Source organism: Coturnix japonica, chromosome 5, assembly GCF_054131305.1.
Source record: "Coturnix japonica strain WE chromosome 5, WE-NBRP24, whole genome shotgun sequence".
Lineage (NCBI taxonomy): Eukaryota > Metazoa > Chordata > Aves > Galliformes > Phasianidae > Coturnix > Coturnix japonica.
Window position 1 is genome coordinate 11,838,862 of NC_140667.1, and position 21,263 is coordinate 11,860,124.

The 21,263-nt window shown below is 36.0% G+C and overlaps 1 long non-coding RNA gene across 2 annotated transcripts in view; it reads left to right on the forward strand.

The window, feature by feature from the left end:
• Nucleotides 1-9,345: 9,345 nt before the first annotated feature.
• Nucleotides 9,346-21,263, forward strand: part of LOC107314326 (uncharacterized) — a 97,594-nt gene continuing 85,676 nt past the window's right edge. Inside the window, exon 1 of one of the 2 annotated variants that reach the window (XR_014947017.1) lies at nucleotides 9,346-13,693. This is a non-coding gene — a long non-coding RNA (uncharacterized LOC107314326). The remainder of the gene's footprint in view (nucleotides 13,694-21,263) is intronic. The other variant, XR_014947015.1, reaches the window with a different exon arrangement.

Consider the following 21,263-nt stretch of genomic DNA (forward strand, 5'->3'; position numbering starts at 1 on the left):
GCATTTGAAGCAGAGCAAGGACAGCTTGGCCATATATATTTTTTTTAATAATAATTAGCTAAGAAATGTTTAGGGCCCAGAAAAGTGAAATTTTAAAGTGGCTTTAATTGCATTTGTCAAAGGGAATGACACTTCTCAGAAGCTCAAATTCATTTTGAAGTTGTGTAAGTGCACATTAAGAAAGTACTGAGAAAAATAAGGTAAATAAGGTAACTCAGTGAGTGAGACACTTATGAAAACTAAACCCAAAGTAAGCCTGAATGATGAGAACAAAGGTAACACATCTGACTCATACTCCACAAGGATGAACACGTTATTGTCATATCTTCAGGATCCCTTTGCTGAAAGGTCTTATATAACCTGCTAAAGAGCACTTCAATATAACTTCAATATAAGGCAAGAATCTGAAAGCATGCAAAGAAAGCATACAGGCAGCAACTTTCCAGAGTATGCAGAATAGCTAACTGAACAGCAGCAAAAGACAACACATGTAAGGTTGAACGATATGAAGAAAGAAACAAAGATGATGGCAAATATTCAGAAGGCTATTCATAAAGGAAAACTCACCAACATGGAAGCCTTAGCTAGAAAAGCTGGAGCAATCTCCACCAGGGAGCAATCTCCAAGAGATGCTGCCTTGGTGGTGGTCAGCCCTTAAATGAGGTCTAAGGGAGGTGGAGTTGAGCTGCACCCCTTTCAGGAGCACAGCTAAATCTCTAGAGGTCCCTTCCAACCCCTACAATTCTGTGATTCTGTAATAGAATAAGAGGACTTCCCCTTGACACTACGCTACCAAACATTCCTCAGTGGGACTGTACCTTGATTTTGCATTCAGATTACAATAGTACAGGTACAGAAGCTGCAACAGTAAGATGTTTAGAATCTAGAAACTGAATGCATGTCTTCATAAATGTTAGAAGAAAGCAATATGTGTAGAGCAAACTGAAGATATAATGCCCTTTATGAGTTTAAAGTCAGACTTTCAAAAACATTCAAGACATGTTTATTGTCTTCTCTGGGAGAATAGTGAAGTCTGCAGTACACCTATCATAAAGACAAATAGGTAGTTGAGTGCAAGATTCCTGTATTGTAATTCTTTCATCATCTGTTCTTGAGAATGAATCAAGTAATTTAACAGTTCGTTGTTTCAGTTTTCAGGTATGTGAGGTAGGGAAACAATCCGGCAAAAGCATTGTGGAAATTAAACTGTTAAGTGTTTGCATTGTACTTCACAAACACAAAGCCATGAAGAGTTAAATTGTGTTTTTTCATATGCAGCTAATGTTAAATATGCCTCCTTATTAAGGTTACAGTGCTTGTAACTGGTATGATTAGAAACATGCACATTTTAGAAGTACCCATAATTCATCTAAGCCCTCAATTTTCCAGATGATATTTTCCAGGGCAGTTCTTATTCTTAAAGAAAATGTCTTGCTAACAGTCATTAGTGAAAATGAGACATAGCCACTCTGAATATTAAGAAGAAATGGAAAACTGTTACTTTTCTCTTGTTTCTTGTTTCTTGTCTTTTTTGAGGAGAAAGCTAAGTATGAAAGTATAGATTATCATGTATTATTTTTAAAGTAGCTTGTGATCACATAATAATGCCATATTACCATATAAAATCATAAAGAGAAGAGTTAGGGTTGTATTTATAACCTTTCTTATTTAATATTGCCTGACTTTTTCTTATGTAAGCTCGTATCTTCAATAATTCCTTTTACAGTAATTTGTATGGAGAAGGCAACATACAATTAACATTAATGCTCAGTAAACATACATTTATTTTGTTACTGTGTGATTTTTGTCAGTAATAACATAAATATCATGACAAAAATTGTTGTCATTATGTCTGTTATCATGACATTTATTGCTTTATGCCATCTAGTGGACTTTATTTGTGTTCAACATCAGCTTTAACAGCTGCAGAACTTAAACGCTATAGCAGATGCTGTTCTAGAATGACTTCTTAATATCTTCTAGATACATGATTGGATAAGGGAAGGTCTCATGATGAAGTATAGTTGTGCTTTTTATTGTGGAGGAATCAAACAAACTTAAATAACAAATATTCAAAATGTCATTACTAACTTGAACTATTGCCAGGATGTTTTTCAGAAGTGCACATGTATTTGTACTTACTTTGGTTGAAGTTTTGGTTATGAATTATGAAGCACTAAAATAAGTAAACTGACAAGAAAATAACTTACAGTAAGATAACATTGGAGGGAGCGTTTAAGGATTATAATGCCAGACTAAGTGGAATAATTGCACTTGCAGGATTTGACAGTCCTGTAAAGATATGGTTTCCTTGCAGGGTAAATTTATTTGAAAAAAGGCTGAGTTTTGATTGTTTGGTTGATATTCTTCTGTTTTTAATGAAAAAAGCAAAAACCCTTCTCACTGCTGGATAAGGAGAGTTTGAAGATTTCAGAAAAGTTTGATCTATAATGTTGATGTTAAATGTGAGGTCCTTTGTTTTAATTTAATTTGGGATTTAAAAAAAGTGCTCATTAGCAGCTTTTGAGACATATGTACCAACCCTGCCTGTTGTTAGCCAGACAGTAAAACTAATTTTTCCAGCTTATTCATTGACATATGCACCCATTCAAGTGCTAAATTATCTGTAGTAAATCTGTACAGCAGTAAGTTACTGCTTCTAGAGGGAGGCAGAGTAGTTGAAGCAAATGGGCTGAGACAAACATTTCTGATGGCTGATTAATTCCATCACAGAAACTTGGCAAGCATGTGCTTTCCATGTACAATGTGGCCAATTGTCAGTCTTTATACTGGATCTTGTATCTTTTTATCTTCAAACGCTCTTCAACTTTTTGGCAGGGAACTTGGTATCTTGCAACCTCTGGAAATGACATTCGTGTTTTGGTTTTCACTGAAGAAATTATACTTAAGGATTTTGATGCTCAATTAGAATACACTGAAATGGGTGTGACAAACATATGTGAAAAATAGGAAAACATGAGGAAAAAAACCAAAACTACTTTACATTCATTATTCTTAAAAGTAAAGATTTTCAGATGCGTCCAGGATTTTAGGATTTGGATTGGCAGTATTGCACATGACTCTGGCATAGTATATCTGAACGCGGGCATTTGGCATTCCAGCAATTCATAACAGTCATCAATGGATCTTCCAAATATGTTATTTTTTGCTGGTGGAATTCCACTGCAATGAAAGCTGCCAAAACTATTTTTACTGGGAATTTTGATTTTTAGGTCAGAACTCCCAAAGAAAAAAATCATTTGTCCTCTGTCAAACTGAGCTCTCTATCACATAAGCAGCTGTGACTGATGAATTCAGGTGTCCTACATGTCCATTTTACACCTGCTGCAGCGTAGAACATAATAGCAGAAAGAAAAAAAAAACAACACTCACCCAAACTAATGGCTTGAGTGTAAAGATTTTGAAGTAGGAATAGTAGTACCTTGAAAGACAGATGTTCCAGCAAAAGCAATATACTTTTACACTGCTGTCAAGCTGTTGAACCATAGAAACCAAGTCTAACTAAAAAGCAAATTGACAGAGGCCCCTTCTGCTGAGTTGTATTACACTTTGGTAACAGACTGAGTTTTAGCCTTAGCCTGTAGATACGGGCAACCTGAAACACAGCACTATTGTCAAAAAAGAGCACGTGCTTTGCTGCTGTTCCTTTGCCTCTTTGTAATGCTAGAGGTTTTGTAGAGGAGAATAATGTTTCATTTTATTAAATATTTACCAACAATCTATTGACCATATGTCAGAGACTTTGCATGATGACAGACTCGGTATTCGTCACCTTTTCAGGAAGATTCTGTGAAATCTGTAGTGTTATACAAGTTCACAAAGCTTCTCAGTAACTCAGGTTTTTGTTCTTTGTGCTGTCTTTGCTTAACTGGTGTCAGTATTACATTTATTTTCTGTTGAAATGGTTTTCAGGAATGAGCTTTTCAAGACTTTTCTGTGGGGTACCATGGAAGATGTCAGGATTCCTCTCTATGGTTCTGTTTATATTGCAGTATTTGTCTTCAAATGTATTTTAAGTGTGGAGACACTTTCCATATGGAAACACTGTTAGTCAAACGATATAATAATACTTAAAAGGCTATTTTCCCTTCTTTGTTGTTAGGATCATTCACGAATTCAGTTAATTTTTTTATGCTGTTACAGAATAATTAACTACAATACTGGAAATCTGTCCCAGGTTAGGGATTTGCATGGTTCGTATCTTGCTTATGGGGGAAAAGCAGCAAACATGCTTGTTGAAGTGTAAGATTCTGAAATCTTTGTGATTTAAAATATTGTAGTTTCAAAAGAGTATATTCCTCTCACCTTGTCTAAAGGTAATTATAGTTTTCTACTTTTTCTGATACGGAACAATCTCTATATAAGGGGATAAAATAGTGATAATATCAATTACAACTAATTGGAAGTTATTAACAGTTTCTAATTCCTGTTACTTTGTGTGGCAGTGTAAACGGGTGCATTTAAGTACTTTAATGCATAAAACTGATTGGATTTCAAGGTAAAGGATATGTTTTATTGTCACAGTTACGAATGTCAAAATATAAGTTACAAACAGATTCCTGAGTGACATGCAAGAGAATGTCTTTGATTACCTAGAGGAAGAGGAAGGACATCAAGGAATAGGTCATTTGCTATGATTTACCTTTTCAAAGTAGAATTCTCACAATTGTTTACATCTCTAATATAATGTGCAGCATATACCCCAAACAGGGACAAAGTTATGCTACCTCCAGTATCTAGGAGTGCTGTCTGAGGAGATCTAAATGGCCCTGCTAGGAAATGCTTTAGCTCTTTTCCCACCAATAAAACTTTCTCTCTGTGTCCATCTCATGACGCACTCTAGTCTCAGATGGACAGACATAATTAATTGGAGGTCTGAGCAGTCTGTCCAATAATGGTAACTCTCAGTGCCTACCAGGAAAACACTTGACATTCATGTAATTTATCCCTAGAAGTCTATTTAAGGATGAAGAGCTTTATGCCTCATTATCAATCTGTATTGCAGTTGGTAGTTGGATGGGAAGTCAGGCTGCCACAGCTTCTTTTATTTCCAGTTCTTCAATATCTTGATCAAAGCTAATGAAGCAGTGTGAAGGGCGCAATAGTCCAGGACAGAATAGAGGGGATCAGAAATCATGCCATGCCTTACAGACAGAGCTGACCAGATTCAACTTTTTTTTTTTTTTTTTTTTTTTTTTGAGACAACTTTAGGCAAGAAAATAACTCAATTATTTTATTATCCTGTGCAATATAGTCTCACTACATAGGCTTCTGTAACAAACAGAGAGATTAATCAAGTGATTTTTGTTGGATAAGCAGTCTTTATTTTGCTTTTCCTCTCTGTCCTTTTGTCCATTTTTTTATTTTTTTTTTAGTAGCTATGAGAACATGTTTAATGACACAGCCATAATCTAAAATCCTGCTAGAAAAGAAAGCATAGAAGCAACATGCTTTAATTTTTTTATTGATTTCTTGTTACTATTTTATTGTGAACTTTTGTAGAGCAAAATATCAAAGCAGAACAACTAGTCAGTGGATGACTAGGACCTGATTAATAAAACAAGTAAAGGTATTATCAGAATCAAAATCTGTGGCCATTTCAACAGTTCTGGTATTGCCATGTTGCATGCTGTGTACTTGAAAAAGCGCATACAGCATTACAACTGAAATTGTTCTGTTGCTTGTAAGCAAGCATTCTTGTCTGGTAGACTAGAATGCCCTACCTTTTAGAAGGGAATGTACCAGAACCAGTTTCTGAGGTGTCGTTCACAACTGTGTCCTGAGACAAATAAGAGACAAATAAGAGACAGTTGTCTCCTATTTGTCCTGTTCAATTCAGAAACAAAGAAAAACCAACACCTCCCACCCCCAACCCCACACCCTCAAAAAGTACAGCAGAGTGAAGACTCTTTACAGATAAAATAGATGAGAGTTAAAGAAAACGTAGAGAATTACGGGTGATGAGTCAATCTGCAGTAACTGAATATTACCACCCTCTGCAGATGACTGTGGCTCAAGGTGTAAAATAGATTTACAGCAACCTTTTTATGAAGTATGATCACAGTTGACCTATTCTAAATCATGAGAAGCAAAGAGCAACATTTGAATGGAAAAATCTGTATCTATTTAGGAAAAAGGAATGCTTTCAGTGTATCTCAGTTTTTTATGGTGGAAATATTTGCAAGCCGCAATGGAATCCATGAGTTTTGAGTGTCCAAATCTGTAAAAGAAAACAAAATTACAACACCTTAAAAATGCTCATTTTTCATATGACATCCTCTCCACCAAACCTCTAGGACAAAATGAATGATACACCAGCAAACTAAAACTCAAACAACAACAACAACAGCAAAAAAAACCACAAACAACAAACTAGAAGTCTTTATTTAAAGTGATTTTATTATTTACTACATGTAAAAACTCTCTAACACGTATATATTTTGCAAGCAGCATCATTATTGAATGAAGGCCGACATTTCCCTGTAGTAGCTAACATGCTAAATAGTATTTTTTTCTTCTTCTGAGAGAGGACATTTATGAATTCTGTTGGTTTTTTTTGCAATTCTTTTCCTGCATGGCTGAAGCCCTTCTCTTATAGTGTTCTGAGCTGCACATGAATCCCCCTAGCTATTGGTTCCTTAGCTCCTCAATCTTTCAATATTGATTGATATTGCTATGGATAATCCAAAGCACGCTCAAGTGATTGATGCTTTCAGGCCTTTGAATAGAAGCCCTAAGGAGTTGGCTAAGCAGAAGTCTTCAACCAGCTGGTTGAGACGCATCAGCCTGGTGTTTGGACAAGCCCCTAAGGAAGGTAGGAGCCCTGGTAGAAGTGGGAAGTAGGGACTTGACCAGTCTATAGGCTGCTGCAGCTGTACCAGCCCTGAGTGGGAAGTGAGGTGGTGTTCAAGTTAATACTTAAAGCAGAAGTTCTGTAAAGCCCCTGAGCTAGAAGGAGAAGTGTGGCTCTGGGCAAAACAGTGAACTTACTGCTTTGTTACAGAAAGAGAGATATAGTTAATCTGAGACAGTTTAAGTAGTATTTATTTTAAGAGTTCTGAATATAAATAAACTGTTTCCAGAACTCAAAAGAGAGCTGGAGGTCCATCTCAAGCCAGGAAAGAGTGCCTCAGCTCAGTGCTTATCTGCTGGGAAAATGAGTATTAGAACAATCCATCTTTCTCTACTTCATTCACTTCTGATACCCACTGCAATCAATGAGGAAAAGAAAGGCCTTGTGTGAGCCAGGAGCACAATTCAGTAATCAGCCTCCCACAAAGAGGTTCAACTCCTCCTTTGTTGCCAAGGTTCAGGGAATAGAGTGTACGACAAAGTACAATAGCTTTCTTCGTAAATTCTGTATCTGTAACTCTTTCATTCTGCAGTAGCGTGGTGTAACATTTCTGTACCTGGGAGAGCGAGTAGCTTTTTTGAAACCTATAAGAGCTATTCCGAATCGATTCCTGAGTGTTAGAGTGATTCAACCTTCACCTTCTCTGCCAGCATATGAAACATCAGCAGCCACGTATGCTTTGAGTTCTTGCCAAGTGCACTTATGATTCAGGAGAAAATAATGAGGAAAAAAGGCTTCATAACTATTGCATATTTTAAAAAACAACAACAACAACAACAAAAACAACCTTGAAAATTTTGTATGAGATGGATTAAGTTATCTGCAGTGCACAGAAAAGATCTGAGCTGGGGAAGTTACTAGAAATAGTAGTTCTTGAAACCTGTCATGTGTTCCAAACCTAGATTGTTAGAAAAGCTGTATTTTTAAAGAAGCATTACAGTTTCAAAATGCAAACAGCTAATATTCTGAATCCTTTCTTTGTCTCTAATGTGAAGATAAGCACAGACAAACAGGAGTGTTTCTAGCTTTTACTAAGTGCCACTCTTTCAAAACTCTTCCATCTCTAAAGAATGTATGGCAAAACTCTGAAGTATATAAGGATAAAGTAAAATTACAAAGTAGGAACTTAGAGAAACATGAAAAATGTTGCATAGCCTTGTTAATATGTCAGTTCATTTTAAGTTTCCACAAATAACGAGCAATATGAATTCAATTGTTATTATTTCTGCCCTTTGCAGAATTCTATAAAAATGGTTTTAACAACATGCAGCAGGAAAGCCTTGCCATGCTCTCTTTGGTGATGTGGAACACTGTTGCACAGTTGACTTACCTTTGTCTCTAGTGAATTTTGATTCAAACCATGCAATAAAGGATCGGCAAGCATTTCTTCCCTGAACTAACGGCTGCTTTGCATGCCTGGCATTAATATTTTGGAAGAGTATATGAATACATGGGGAAAAAAAAAAAAGTTACATTTAATTAGCTTCGAGGAGCTACTCTAAAAACAGACTGTTTTAGTGATCTAAGCTGCAGATAAGTCTTCAAAGCTAGGGATGACATCAGTCTACTCCTCAGTTTTATTATTAGATTTTATGATAGTATGTTAACACGAACCTTTTAGTTCAGTCATCACAATAGCAGAAATGAGTGTAATCCAGACCTCGTCTATGTTCCTCTCTCTTTTCAGATTGTTGGGAGAAGTGTGACTTGTGAGGTAACTTTTCTTTGTGCAGACATGGCCACAGTCATTCTTCATTTAAAGAAAGGAGAAAAGCCACAAAAGTATGCAACAGAAAGCTGTCTAGGACAAAATTATTATCCTGAAAAAATGGCATGCTGTGATAATTGTAACCTCTTGAGAACTGGGTTTTCTAAGAAGAGTTGTTGATAGATCTTTTGTGATCAGGTACTTCAGTTTGGTTTTTCATTTTGTTCTTTTCCTAGACATGAAAAGTATCTGTTTCAAGAACTTAATTCACAAATTGATCCTCTTTGAAATGTTGAAGTCTAGCAAAATATGCTAACACAAAAGAACTTTTATTTGTAGAATCAGATAAAGAATGTTAATAGTAGACTTGCTTGAAACTTTATTAAATACAGTTCAGAAGCTATAAATTCCTCTTTCCAACCCTTCCCCCATTTTCTCTTTTTTTGGTGACACACGCTTACTTAGAAAAGGCATGATTCTTACTTAGAAACTGCATGATTTTGGCAGTCTTTTGTCTGTGTACATTTGGAAAAAAAATATAAGAAACATTTTCACTAGAAAGTTTATTAGTAATTTTGTGATAGTACATTGAAAAGTACTTTGAAAACAAGTTTGTCTTGAGGTGATAATAGAATCTAGTTCTTCTGCAGTATTTTTTCATGACTTGATCATTATTAAGACTAATAAAAGCATAGAAATTAATTAATTTTGCATCTGAACCTTTTTTTTATTTCCTAACTGCACTGTGATAGGTTCCAGGAGACTGCAAATCTTCTGGCTGATCTGTAGCTCACACATGTTGGTAATTAAAGCATTGCTGATTTGATGCACCTGGCTGAACTCTTTAGTGGAACAAAGAAAGTGGAAAGTTACTCTGTCTGCATGGTCTTCTACTGCAAAAGATAAGTAACAAAATGGGGATAAGTAAGAAAAAAATTGTGGATTGTTTTTGGGGGCTTTTTTTGTTTTTTGTGGGTTAAAGGTGTGTTGTGCAGAATGCAACTTAGTTTTTTTCTAGTCTGTGTAGAGGATGCTGGAAGAGTGAAAGGAAAGCTGTAATTTAGTTAAGAAGTGGTCTAAGCTGAAGAAAAAAGGTCTTCATCCTTTGGAAAAATATTTTTAAGTTGAATCTCGAGTATAAATATAACAACAGTTTCTTACCCTTGGACAAAATGTGTTTTGCAAAAGAAAAACTTTGTTATTTGATTGTCTATTAAGTTTTAAGCAAGTTTCTGAGTTGATGGCTTCTGGTATTGGTTAAACTGAGGAAGAATTTTGGTGAATAGTTTACAGTAGTAAAGCTGTGCCCTCCAAACCCCCAGCCTTAGGATTTATAATTAACACTATGGATTTGCTTAACTTGTGCTTTGTGTCTGTGTAATAAGCCATATTAATACTCCCCATGGTTTTGTACAATAGAAATGGTCCTTAAATACTGAGTATGTTATGTTGTTGGAGGGCAACATGCCAGTTAATCCTAATCTCATGTAGAGTGAGAAAGTAACATTACTATCTTCTAGAAAATAGATAGAGGATAAAGTCTGGTTAGGAATATCATTTTAAATTCAGTTTTTTATTTATAAGGAATGTTGAAATGCAGAAGCTCGTATTTCAGAAGAAATTTACTTTATTTCCTATTCAGTCTCATTTTCATTGACTGGAACTTGAGCCTAGAGCTTCAGGTCTGGTATTTTGTTAAGTACACTGACAGAAAATTAGATATTTAATTTGGTGTGAAAACAATAAAACAATAATAATTTTAAGAAATTGATTGTCCAAATCCCCTACCTAGCAATCAGTGCTTGGGTAAGCCAGAAACACTCTGTAAATGAACACTTCATGCTGTAATTAGGTGAGTTCTATTCCTTTTCATTCAAGATATCTGAAAAATAGGAATTTAAACAGTGCTTTTTACTTATGAAATTTATTGAAATTGTTATTTAGACATGGATGTTACCCAGCTGTAAGGGAAACTGTTTAGCCTCTGATTAGCCGTCTGAGGCAAGAGACGAGTCAGCTGTGGGAGCACAGGTGAAGGTAATTCTGCTGTGCTCCTGGAGGGGTAGAGCTTGACTGCACCTCTCCTAGATCCAGTTTAAGGGCTGACCACCACAAAGGTAGCATCTCTTTCTGAAGATTGCTCCTTTGTGGAGTTTTTGTGGTGAGCCTCAACACTGGTGAGCATCCATTTTGACTGAAGGCCTCAGCATTGGTGAATCTTTTCTTAGATAACATCTGGCTATCCCTTTACTCTGTAATTACAACTGTACTTGTATTATTCCACTGTATACCAGCCAACAGGTAATTGCCTGATTCATATATTAATCAAAATTTAAAAGGGGCTTAGCAACTTATTAGCTCTTGAGAAAAATGTGAATTATAGAAGTGATTACAAAAATAACTGCTAATGGAGAAAGGTATCCCATATAGGTTCAGAATGGGTTTCTTACCTTCCTATAGCACTTGGAACCAGTCATATAAGAGTGTAAAGATCTACTAGATAGCTGTGATCTAGAATTCTTTCTTCTCTTGTCCATTAAATCATTAAAGTATTAATGAGTTCAGTTTCTAGACTTCAGTGTATGAAAACTTTCTGCAATATATATTAGTTCAGATTAAGTAAGATTAAAAAATCTTCCATATTTATACATAATAAAAGTGTGAGTATCTTCACTTTATTAGTTCCTGAGCAGTGAAAACTGTTATAACTCTATATTTATACCTGAAAGCTAGAATTGTATTAGGTACAAAACATATGGATAAAAGTTTTTCAGTAACCTCTGCAATCATGAGGGAGGAATTGCCATGTGCTGTTAGAGTTTTCAGAATCCTTTGTGAAGAGGGAGAATGGCTTGCCAGTAATTTCTAGAAAGCTGTAAATTTAATTCACTATTCAGTGTTTCCCATTATATATCTGTTTCAGAAAGATCCACATCTTATAGTGTTAACTCTCTCTGAGCAACAGAAAGGTTGCTTTCTGAAAGGAATAACTTTTCTTGCTCACTGTGTTTATCACAGTCGAGTGCTCTCCCATGTCCCAAGCCTTAGCAATTCAACAGTTTCTGTCACCTTTTAACAGCAGTTCATACAGTTCATATTGTTAGTCAGCATAACACATAGAGATGTGAACCATGACGCTGAGTAGAGTTCCTGGAAAAAAGTATGACCAAGTTGTTATTTAATTTATAACGGAAAAGAAGTCTTAACCTGTTAGCAATGAGTAAGCAGCAAGCCTGCAATTAAAGAGCTAAGGCTAAGGATTGTTTTTTTTGTTTGTTTTCTGTAGATAGCTGAAGTGAAAACTTTTCTTGAGTTACTCATGTGTCCTTAATTAAATTCATTTAGAAACAGTTGTAAGCTGAGAGTCTGTGTTCTTAGGCCCTATGTTTCTAAAGTCTAAATACTGTTTAAAAGTATGGAAATAGACTGTCCTGGTCACTGGAAACTTGCATCATTCTTAAGTGTTCCCTTCTCTGATAAGAAATGCATGGTAGTTTTAATGAGAAGTCCATTCCTTGTTCTCTGCCAGAGGATGTAGTTAAGAGCAAAATATTGGGTGCCCTGCAAGAGCTAAGTATGCAGTCTGACTGAGTGGAAACAAATTGAATAAGTATACAGAAGCAGTAGAAGAGCTGCAGATAGCTTAGTAGATCTCATCAGAGAAACAATCACTATACAACAAATGTGGCATGGTGTTTGTGACCTCACTGCGCTAAAAGAGGGATTAAGAGTTAGATCCAGCACAATAGCACATTTGCAGCTGCAGGTAAAGACATAAAGAAAGATGCTGTATTTGGAAATGAGCAGGGCTAGTAGTAGTTGAAATGATATTCACTCCTAGAGCTTCATATACATGTACTTTCATGTTCAGTTTTCCTACCTGTTTTGTCTGTTTATCTAATAGCATCAGTGAGTTTGGGTGTTTATATTTTCTACTTTGCTATACAGTGTGAGGACAATCTGAAAATGTGGTGAAAGATCCAGGTTTTCAAGGCTTCCTGGTTTCAGGTGCACAGCTATCTGAGTACTCTATAAGTATTCTTGTCTATTCCATTAAAGATGGAATTAAGTGGAAATAAAAGTGAAATAAAACAATAACTTTAGGGATGGAAGACTAAATAGAGGGGGAAAGCACTTGAGATGCTTGAATGTTGCTAGAAGCATTTGAGAGCACTCCAATTTCTTTTTATGACAAAAAATTATTTTGCAGTGTATTGTAAGTGAAAATAAATGACTGTTGGGTATTAGACTGGAAATTCTGAATTAAATCCATTGCTTTATTAGTTATGAAAATCTCATGCTTGCAGTGTATCACTGAGAATATTTTACTGTGCCAATTTTCAAATAGAATGCTTGATAAGGTATTCTACCACTTTGTATGTTGCCTAAAAGAGGCCTAGGGGTGAATTGTTATTTTGGTTCTTATTGGGGGAGATTATTACATTTTCAGCTCCCAAACATATTTAGTTCTGCTTTTGCAAGATATGGAGATATTCTTCTTTAGTATAGTTGGATTGAGCAAGCATGGAACCTCTGGAATCTTTTCCAGTTGAGTTTGCATGGGACAGGTCACATAAGCATATGTTCTAATGGCAAGGCGAGGCGTCTGTCATTTGAAATGGGTCACTTATCAAATTACAGTTTGATTTGCTGTTTCTTCTTCATTGCAGATGTTCTAATTGTTGCAGCAACATTGTAGCTTTGTGAATTACTGTTTTTAAACATTGTTATTTACTGAAGTAATGGTTCTGTCATCCATATTGTGCTAAATGAGCAATTTCTGTAGAGTTCAAAAAATCCATCTGTATTTTGATATGTAAGATGTTAATGATGAGAGTCATGTATGGGTGTTACCAAGAATAATCACTAAGGGTATTAGCAAGATAGGTATACGATAACCACAGTATTCAGTTCCAAAGGATTTCCTGAAAAGATTGAATTGTTTTAAAAAATGTTTTCAGTCCTACAGACTCATACTGAAGTTCAATAGTATTTTAAATTTTATATTTCAGAAGTTACTGGTTTAGAAAGATGGGAGTGTCTCAGACTTTATGTCTTGATATGGACAATTCATTTGAAACAGATTTGGTACAGCAGTCTGATACTATATGGTAGGTGCCTAAAATGTTTTCTGACCTGAGTTTATTCCTGTTGGGAAGGGGAACTTGACTCAATTTATCACAAACTCCTACATAATGTTTTGCACTCATCTATATGTAGTGTTGCCCTTCCATTGCAACTCTGCACTGATACGTGGCCTGGTTTACCTATCTACAGAAAACAGTTTTCTAAGAATGAGAGTACCTTCTGGATAGATAGGAATAGAATTATCTTAGAAATAAGTACAGCACTGTAGAGGGATATGGTGAGTTTAATTCTGCTTTCTTTAATAGCTTCAGAAATATGCATTCAATATTTGGTGTTTTAGGCTCATCTGCAGTTTGGCTGTACTTGGACAGTTCAGGTAGGACTGCAAGGAAATGAAGTACTAGTTGTTCCAGTGTTCAGTATGTGCCACTTGTTCATCATCCTAATGATGTGAAAAGGTTAACTTCCTTCAGATTTCACAAACTGTTCAGCAAATGTTGTATGAGAAGAATTCTTGATAACCCAGTGACTGCTGGGTTGACAGTTTCAAATCTTTTGGTTCTTTCTGTCAAGTTTTTGTGGTTTTTTTTTTTTCAAGCCTGTTTTTGCTTTTTTTGCTAGTGTATATCTGTTCTGTCTTTTGTTCATGTTGAAAATAGCATGAGTACAACAGTAAACACGATTCTTAAAGTGTTCGCTGCATTCTCTATTTCAATGCAATCTATTGGTAGTTGATGTCTTGAAATACTGGCATTTATAAGAGCTTAATAATGTTGTACTGAGCCAAAAATTTCACTGTTTCGTTCTTGTATGTATTCTTACAGTGCTCAGTATGGCTTGCCTTTCAAGGCTAAAAGGACCAAATTAATCTATCTTTTCAGTGGTTTAAAGGAAATATCTCCAGAGTCTTTTTTTCAAAAGTGAATTAAAAGAAAAAGTGAAGAAGCTTTAAAGGTCTGCTTTCAGTGTGCACTCCAGGGCAGAAGAAGCTATTCCTTTCTGGCCCTGTATGTCTGCTGGGGGAATGGCTCCAGGCTGTCATCTCATGTCTTCTCACCAGCCTGGTAACAGACCTGAAAACGTTTCCTCTGGGTCTATGGCAGAACATCAGTTTCAGTGTGATCTGCAGTCATACAGAGCTGTGTGATAGAAGGGGTCATCCTGGTGTTATGCAAAGTCTCATTGTTAGCATTCCCTCATTTGGAAGAAGAGAGGGAGTTCTCTCTTTAGTGACCTACAGCATTTCACGAACTGGTTGAGGCCTTTTAGGGCACTGATAATCTGCAGTCATCTTTATCTTGTTGGGTAGGAATGATCTACATAATGAATATGGTGACCAATTGGAAGTTGAAAATGTATTGCTGTCCTCGTGCTTTCTCTAAGGGTTAGTTGTCCACGTGCATTTCTGTCTTGTTAGCAGAAAGACTTTCAGGAGTTGGGGGTCTCCAGTGAAGATGAATTGAGCCTTCCTGTGAAGGGAACCCTTGGGAGGTTCTGCTGTTTGGTGTAACTATTAATCTAAGGAAATAGGAGGCTTCAAAATAGCTACTGGAAACAGTAGAGAGAGGGGTTTTTGTAGTTGCTAGTAGGATTTCTATATTAATAAAATTAGGAATCACCCAGTATTTTACTGGTTGGCAGAGAGCAGCCTAGTTCTATTTCTTATTTTGAATAAATGATGATAAGAAGTGCTTAGGCTTTGGTAGTAACGAGGTACAAGTTTAGGCATGATTTTCTACCTGTATTTTACATTAACTAAATCAAACACTGACTCTTGTACTATTGTTTTGGACTGGATTATAGATTCAAATATCTGCTTCAGTTGTAAAACCTGAAACTATCTGGTTGAAGCTCGTGAGAGCACATAAAACAGTGTAGGGTTTCCAGGCAGTTTTGTTTTGTTCCATAAGGAGGCGATAAAACTTTTGTTCCATCATACTAAATTGCAATTTTATTTTTAAACTGTGTGAATAACAATATTAGGGTATTTATTACAAATATGTCCTATTGCAGTTTGCCGCTTGTGGTTGGACCCTGGATTTGTGTATAATAAATAGGTTTCTTTACTACAAAAAAAAAAAGCTAGTCACTAAAGAGAATGCACTTAACAGGCATAACTCTCTAGGACACTGATACTGTTCGATGAGTGAACCAAAAATAGGACCGGAGGAGCTGACGCACACGAATGCTTAGGTCAGAATGAAAACTGGTTTATCTGAAGATGGCATAAAGCTGAAGGAACTGAGACTTTATCTCCGGCAGCTTTTTTGAAGATGTGGTTGCCGCCTTATGTTGCAGAGTCTGTGTTATTTTTATCATTTTTAGGTTGCTGTTTGTGGTGCTCTATTGAAAAAAGAGTTCAGCCTCTAGATACGCACATAATCCAGAGGAATTGTTCTCATGCACTTTCTTACATAACAGCTATATATTTATTCCCTCTGAAGAATGAACTTTTTGGTCTAGGACCACAGATGTATTCTGCTAGGATTTTTTATTTTTTTATTCTTTTTAACTTTAGGAAGTTTTATTTATTTGTTCTTATCTACTTTCATCAGAGTAACTTTCTTAATAGATTTTTTTCTGGAAGGTCTGAGCATTTCAGGGGGTAAGGAGAACCATAGGTAATATGCTGTAGCACCTTTGAGAATTTTTGAATTAATACTGTTGTAATTGCAATGCTGGAGTGAGAATTTTCCTTTGAAGACTTTTGGCCTTTTTGCAATGTAGCACTTTTTGGCTGTGTTTTGAACTGCTGTGAGTGGATATCGCTGTGGTAGATTAGGCTGCAATACTTACTTCTGAACATATAGGAGTAGTGAGATGCATAAATCATGACTAGCTCAGGCAGTTGGCACTTCTGTTTAGCATCTACCATCTTTCGGTAACAGTTATCTACAGGTTGTCTAGTAGTCCTTTTTCAGATGGTATTTGAAGCCACTTGAAAGATGAATACTTTTTTGGGGGTGTGTTATCAGTATTATCATAACTTCATATGAGTGATTTGGGAATGTGATGGAATGTTTTTGGGGAAAGATACAAACTGACAGCAGCTACGAGGAGTAAGAGGAATAAGAATTTTAGCTAGCATACTTCTATGGATAAAAAAAAGACAAACCCCATGCAACTAGACTGCACACTTGACCTTGGAAAAGGTTAACATCAATAGCTTAGAAGGGTCAAGAGAAAAGACTGGCAGTGAGCAACAGGTTACTTTTTTGACATTATTCATTCGGATCTCTTAGACCTTTTAAAATGTTAATAAAGAGGATGTATTCTCTCTTTAGGGAAAGGAAAAAATCCTATAAACCTGACTTTGTTTTATCAATAGTATTATGAATGGGCACATGGGCTACTGTGAGATTCATAAGCAACCTCAGTTCTGTCTCTTTCATTCAGCAAGTAATGGATTACTTTCATTTAAGATTAGAAGTCTCGCTACAGAGGGAGAACCTGCTTTGATACCAACATGAAAAGGCACTTCTATACTGAAACAGGAGTTGTCTATAAATAGATAGCAGTGACGTTACTGCATTTCATTCCATTAAAAACATCAGTGAACTAGAGGAATTCTTAATAATTAATGAATATGATTAAAGTCCATTTTAAACTGATGACATTTTTAATGGCTCTGTAATATTTATAAGAAACTCTTACCTCCCATAATTCTAATGATTGAATTTTCCTGGACCTTACTGAAAGTTACACCTGTAAAATAGGATTTCTACTAAATGGTCTCTGTGATATGCTTTATTTGCATCATTCTCAAGATGTCCTCAGGCTTTCTAGAGTTGCCTGTTTCGAGCAACATAGTTTCTTTTAAGTTACTATTAACTGACACTTTTCTACTTTACAGAAAAGAAAAATCTTTTACTCAGAAAACATTTGACTAAAATGAATGACTTTTTCATGCTTTTTGCACTGAAAGTTTAGGTTGTTTCAAAAGAACATAGAAGATGACAAAAGTGTATACAGGAGATTTTAATTCCACCACAATTTGCAAAATTTTCTTGCTGTTAACTTTTTCGCACCTAAGGCCCCATTGCTAGGGTCCTTTAATAGAGTCCAAGTCTAACTTAGTTAGATTGTGCATGCTTTAATGTCTCTTTATGGTTTAGAGTATTTGGCAGAAATAGTTTATTACTTTAAGAGATGCTAGTAATTGTGGCTGTGTACAGAACACAAGTGATTGCTGTTCCTGCCATGTTCTGACATGGAGCTAACATATGTCTGGGAAGTGCTGTTAGTAGTCTCAGTGTAGATCTAGCCACATCAGAATTAATAGAAGTTGCTCATCTTGTCTAAGTGAATTAATTTCCATTAAGGAGTTCCTCCCTGAGTAATATAAATTTTATTCTCATGATCTTTGTGAGTAGATTCAGTCCGATCTGTTCAACATGTTCCATGAGTGTTAGAATGTGAGTTGGAATCTATGTGTATTCCTAGAGGAAAAATGATGGAAAAACAAAATAGTGTTGCTGATGTGCAATTACATGGTACCCGTTATTGTCATAGGGCATCCTGAGATATGCCAGCATTCCTGCATTTTCCAGCCCTGCCTCTCCTGCTATCAATGGTGTGTGTGCACTAGCTTTCCAGCTAAGGACCTAGGTTCTTTACAGATTTAGTGAAGAAAAAGCTGTTTTATTGGAAAAAAAAAGCTGTATGTTATTTCATACTGAATAAGGATCTGTGTGTGATTGATAGGGAGAGTCCTGAATATCCAATTCTCTCTGTAGATGCTTAAATCACAGCTACATGCTAGCCACTAGAGACTCAGAGTGACTGCTTTCTTCTGAAGGCTTATATGCAGCTAGGACAGTGGTTATATTTTTGTAATCATTCTATTCACTTAGAAGAATATCTCACTTATTGGACACTATTATCCTGAGACTGTTCATGCTCAGAACTCTCTAGATCTCAGGAATATTCCAGTGTTTTCTGATGATTGTTTTGGATCCAAACTTGATGTCTACTCGATGAAATAAGACTACTGAAAAAAAAAAAAAAAAAGCAGGGTATGTGATGGAATTTGGCATTGTAAATTTTTATTCCAATGCTCTTAATGTGTTTTATTGTTACTCAGATTGCATAAATTGAGTCCCTGTTTTCATGAAAAGAATCTGGATGAGAGGGAATTGGAAGTATGTGATTTCATTCATTCTGCATTAAAGAACATCTAGTGCCAAGTTTTACGCTTAGAAAAAGACTGCTACTGGGCTGTTCAACCCGGAAAAGGCTCCGAGGTTACCTGTTAGTGGCCTCTGAGTATCTCAAGGGGGACTATTAAAATAAGGGGACGGACTCTTACAGAGTCTGATGTGACAGGACAGGAGAAGATGTTTTCAAACTGAAAGAGGGGGGATTTAGATTGGATGCGAGTTACTTATGATAATGGTTGAGAAGCACTGGAACAGGTTGCTCAGGAAAGTGGTGGATGCCCTATCCCTATAACCATTGGAAGGCAGGTTGGACTGGGTTCTGAGCAACCTAATTGAGCTGTAGGCATTTCTGTTCATTGCGATGGAGTTGAACTAGATGACCATTAAAGGTTTCTTCCAACTCAAGTGATTCTGTAATTCTGAGGTTCCATTGATGAACTGTCTCTTCTCTGCTGACTTTCAGCCTATCTTACAAGTATGTCTTCAGGGTTGGACATCATGCAACTTGTGAGAATTTTGTGATAAGTTTTGGAAAAGATAGCCTAAGGCATATCTTCTCATTCTTCCATTTTAAACATTTTCAGTGTGGGTTGGAGCAATTGCTTCTGAGAGGTTAATTGTGCTGAAACTTGAACTGAATTGAACATTGGTGACACTGAATATTTTACCAAGGAAATGGAAAATACTGGTTGGGAAGATAGAAATCATAAACAGGGCTTTGCATAATGTCACAAAATGTGAAACAGTGTAGTACTGTGGGATATTGGTACAGTCTTGAAACACATCCCAGACTTGTTTTTGATCAATAACTGGACAAATTCAGTATGTATTTTAAATGAAAGAAAGCTGGTCAGTGTTTTCTGAAGTGCTACTCACAGTGGATTTGATTGTTAAACATGATTATAAAGAAGGAAAAAATAGGAAGCAGGCAATGGAAGAATAAAGTCCAAAGAGTCCAAGCCATTTGAGACAAAATCAGGAGCAAATATCTGCATAAACCTTCGTAACGTGATTATGTATTGTTGTTTTTTTTCAATGGTTTCATTCCTAGCAGATGTCTGAGATGAGCTGAATGTTTGCCAGTAATGTCGTTAGCACCTATTCTGTTATCCAGCTAATAACAGACATTTGTTGTTAGTTTCTTTTTGCACTCTTTTCAGACTGTATTTTCAGATGTTACAGAACCTGATTTCTTCAATCTGTTGCTATTTTCCACTGTAAGTGAGTAAATAGAAGTGACGTAAATTTTTGGTGACTTAGAGATGGATGGGGAGTTCTCAGTCTTTTTGGATGGCGTTAATTGCAATGCTGTATAGTAGTCTAAAAATTCCCAAGTTATATAATTCAAAAAGCCAAGTCTGTGGATAATGAATTTATTTCATGTCATTTCTCTTTTGGACAGGAAATAGGAATGATTTGGGATGTACTCTGATATTATTTCCAATTCATCATGTATAGAAAGTCTTAGAGGTAAGGCTATAAAAGGTCTTAATCCTTTGACAGCAAAGTCAAGGATGCTTACTAATATTTTTTTTAGCAGTTGGATTAAATGTTAAGGCCTACATTTCATTTTAATGTAGGTTTTCATTAAGATGTATTGGTAAACTCAGTAAGTTCTTATCACAAGCCTTAGAAGAGCACCCAAGGAATTGGTGCCTGCTTTCCAACAGTGTTCAATTTGATTTGCTTACATACAAAGTAGTCTAAGTTTGAAAAAAGAAGATTATAATAACTCTTCCCAAGAAATCAAAGCACCTTTTAGATTTCAAGGAAGTAACCTCTGGAGTTGACATTCAAAAAACTTTTTATATTCTGAGAACTAATGTTCTATCAAATGAGGTTAGGAATAACAGAAGATCCATGGTAATAAATCTTAAAATATTTTCAGTCTTTAAGTGCAAGGTGGTTTGGAAGAAAGAAATGAAGTAGAGAAGGGTTGCCTGGAAGCCTGAAAAATTTAATTCCATTCAGTGCTATAATAAGGCCGCTATTCTCCCAAAAGTGTCCAAAAATTGTTCTTTTTTTTGGCTGTAAGAATAATCCAGCTTCTTGAAAGGAGATGTCCTTATCCCAAACTATAATGCTCTCTACTCTTAGTTTGTTTTATTCTGAGGAGACAGTTCTTATTTCTCTGTTATAGAATGAAACTTAATGTTTTATACTTCAATGGGATATTCATAGTACAGCGCATTGTACAATTATTTCTCTTGCTGTATAAAAAGCTCGATATGAATTGAGTGAGGCTTTGGATCAGATGACCCAAGATTCCTTCCAACTGAATGTGTTCTATGAATTTTCACCACCACTTTCTCTAGCTGCCTAGACAAATACTGGGCCCTTCAGAAGGCCCAGCATTCAAGCTCCTCCTGCACTCTCTTTAAAAGGGAAAAGAATGATCAGTTTGGTCACACAGTTATCCAAGCTGATAACTAAA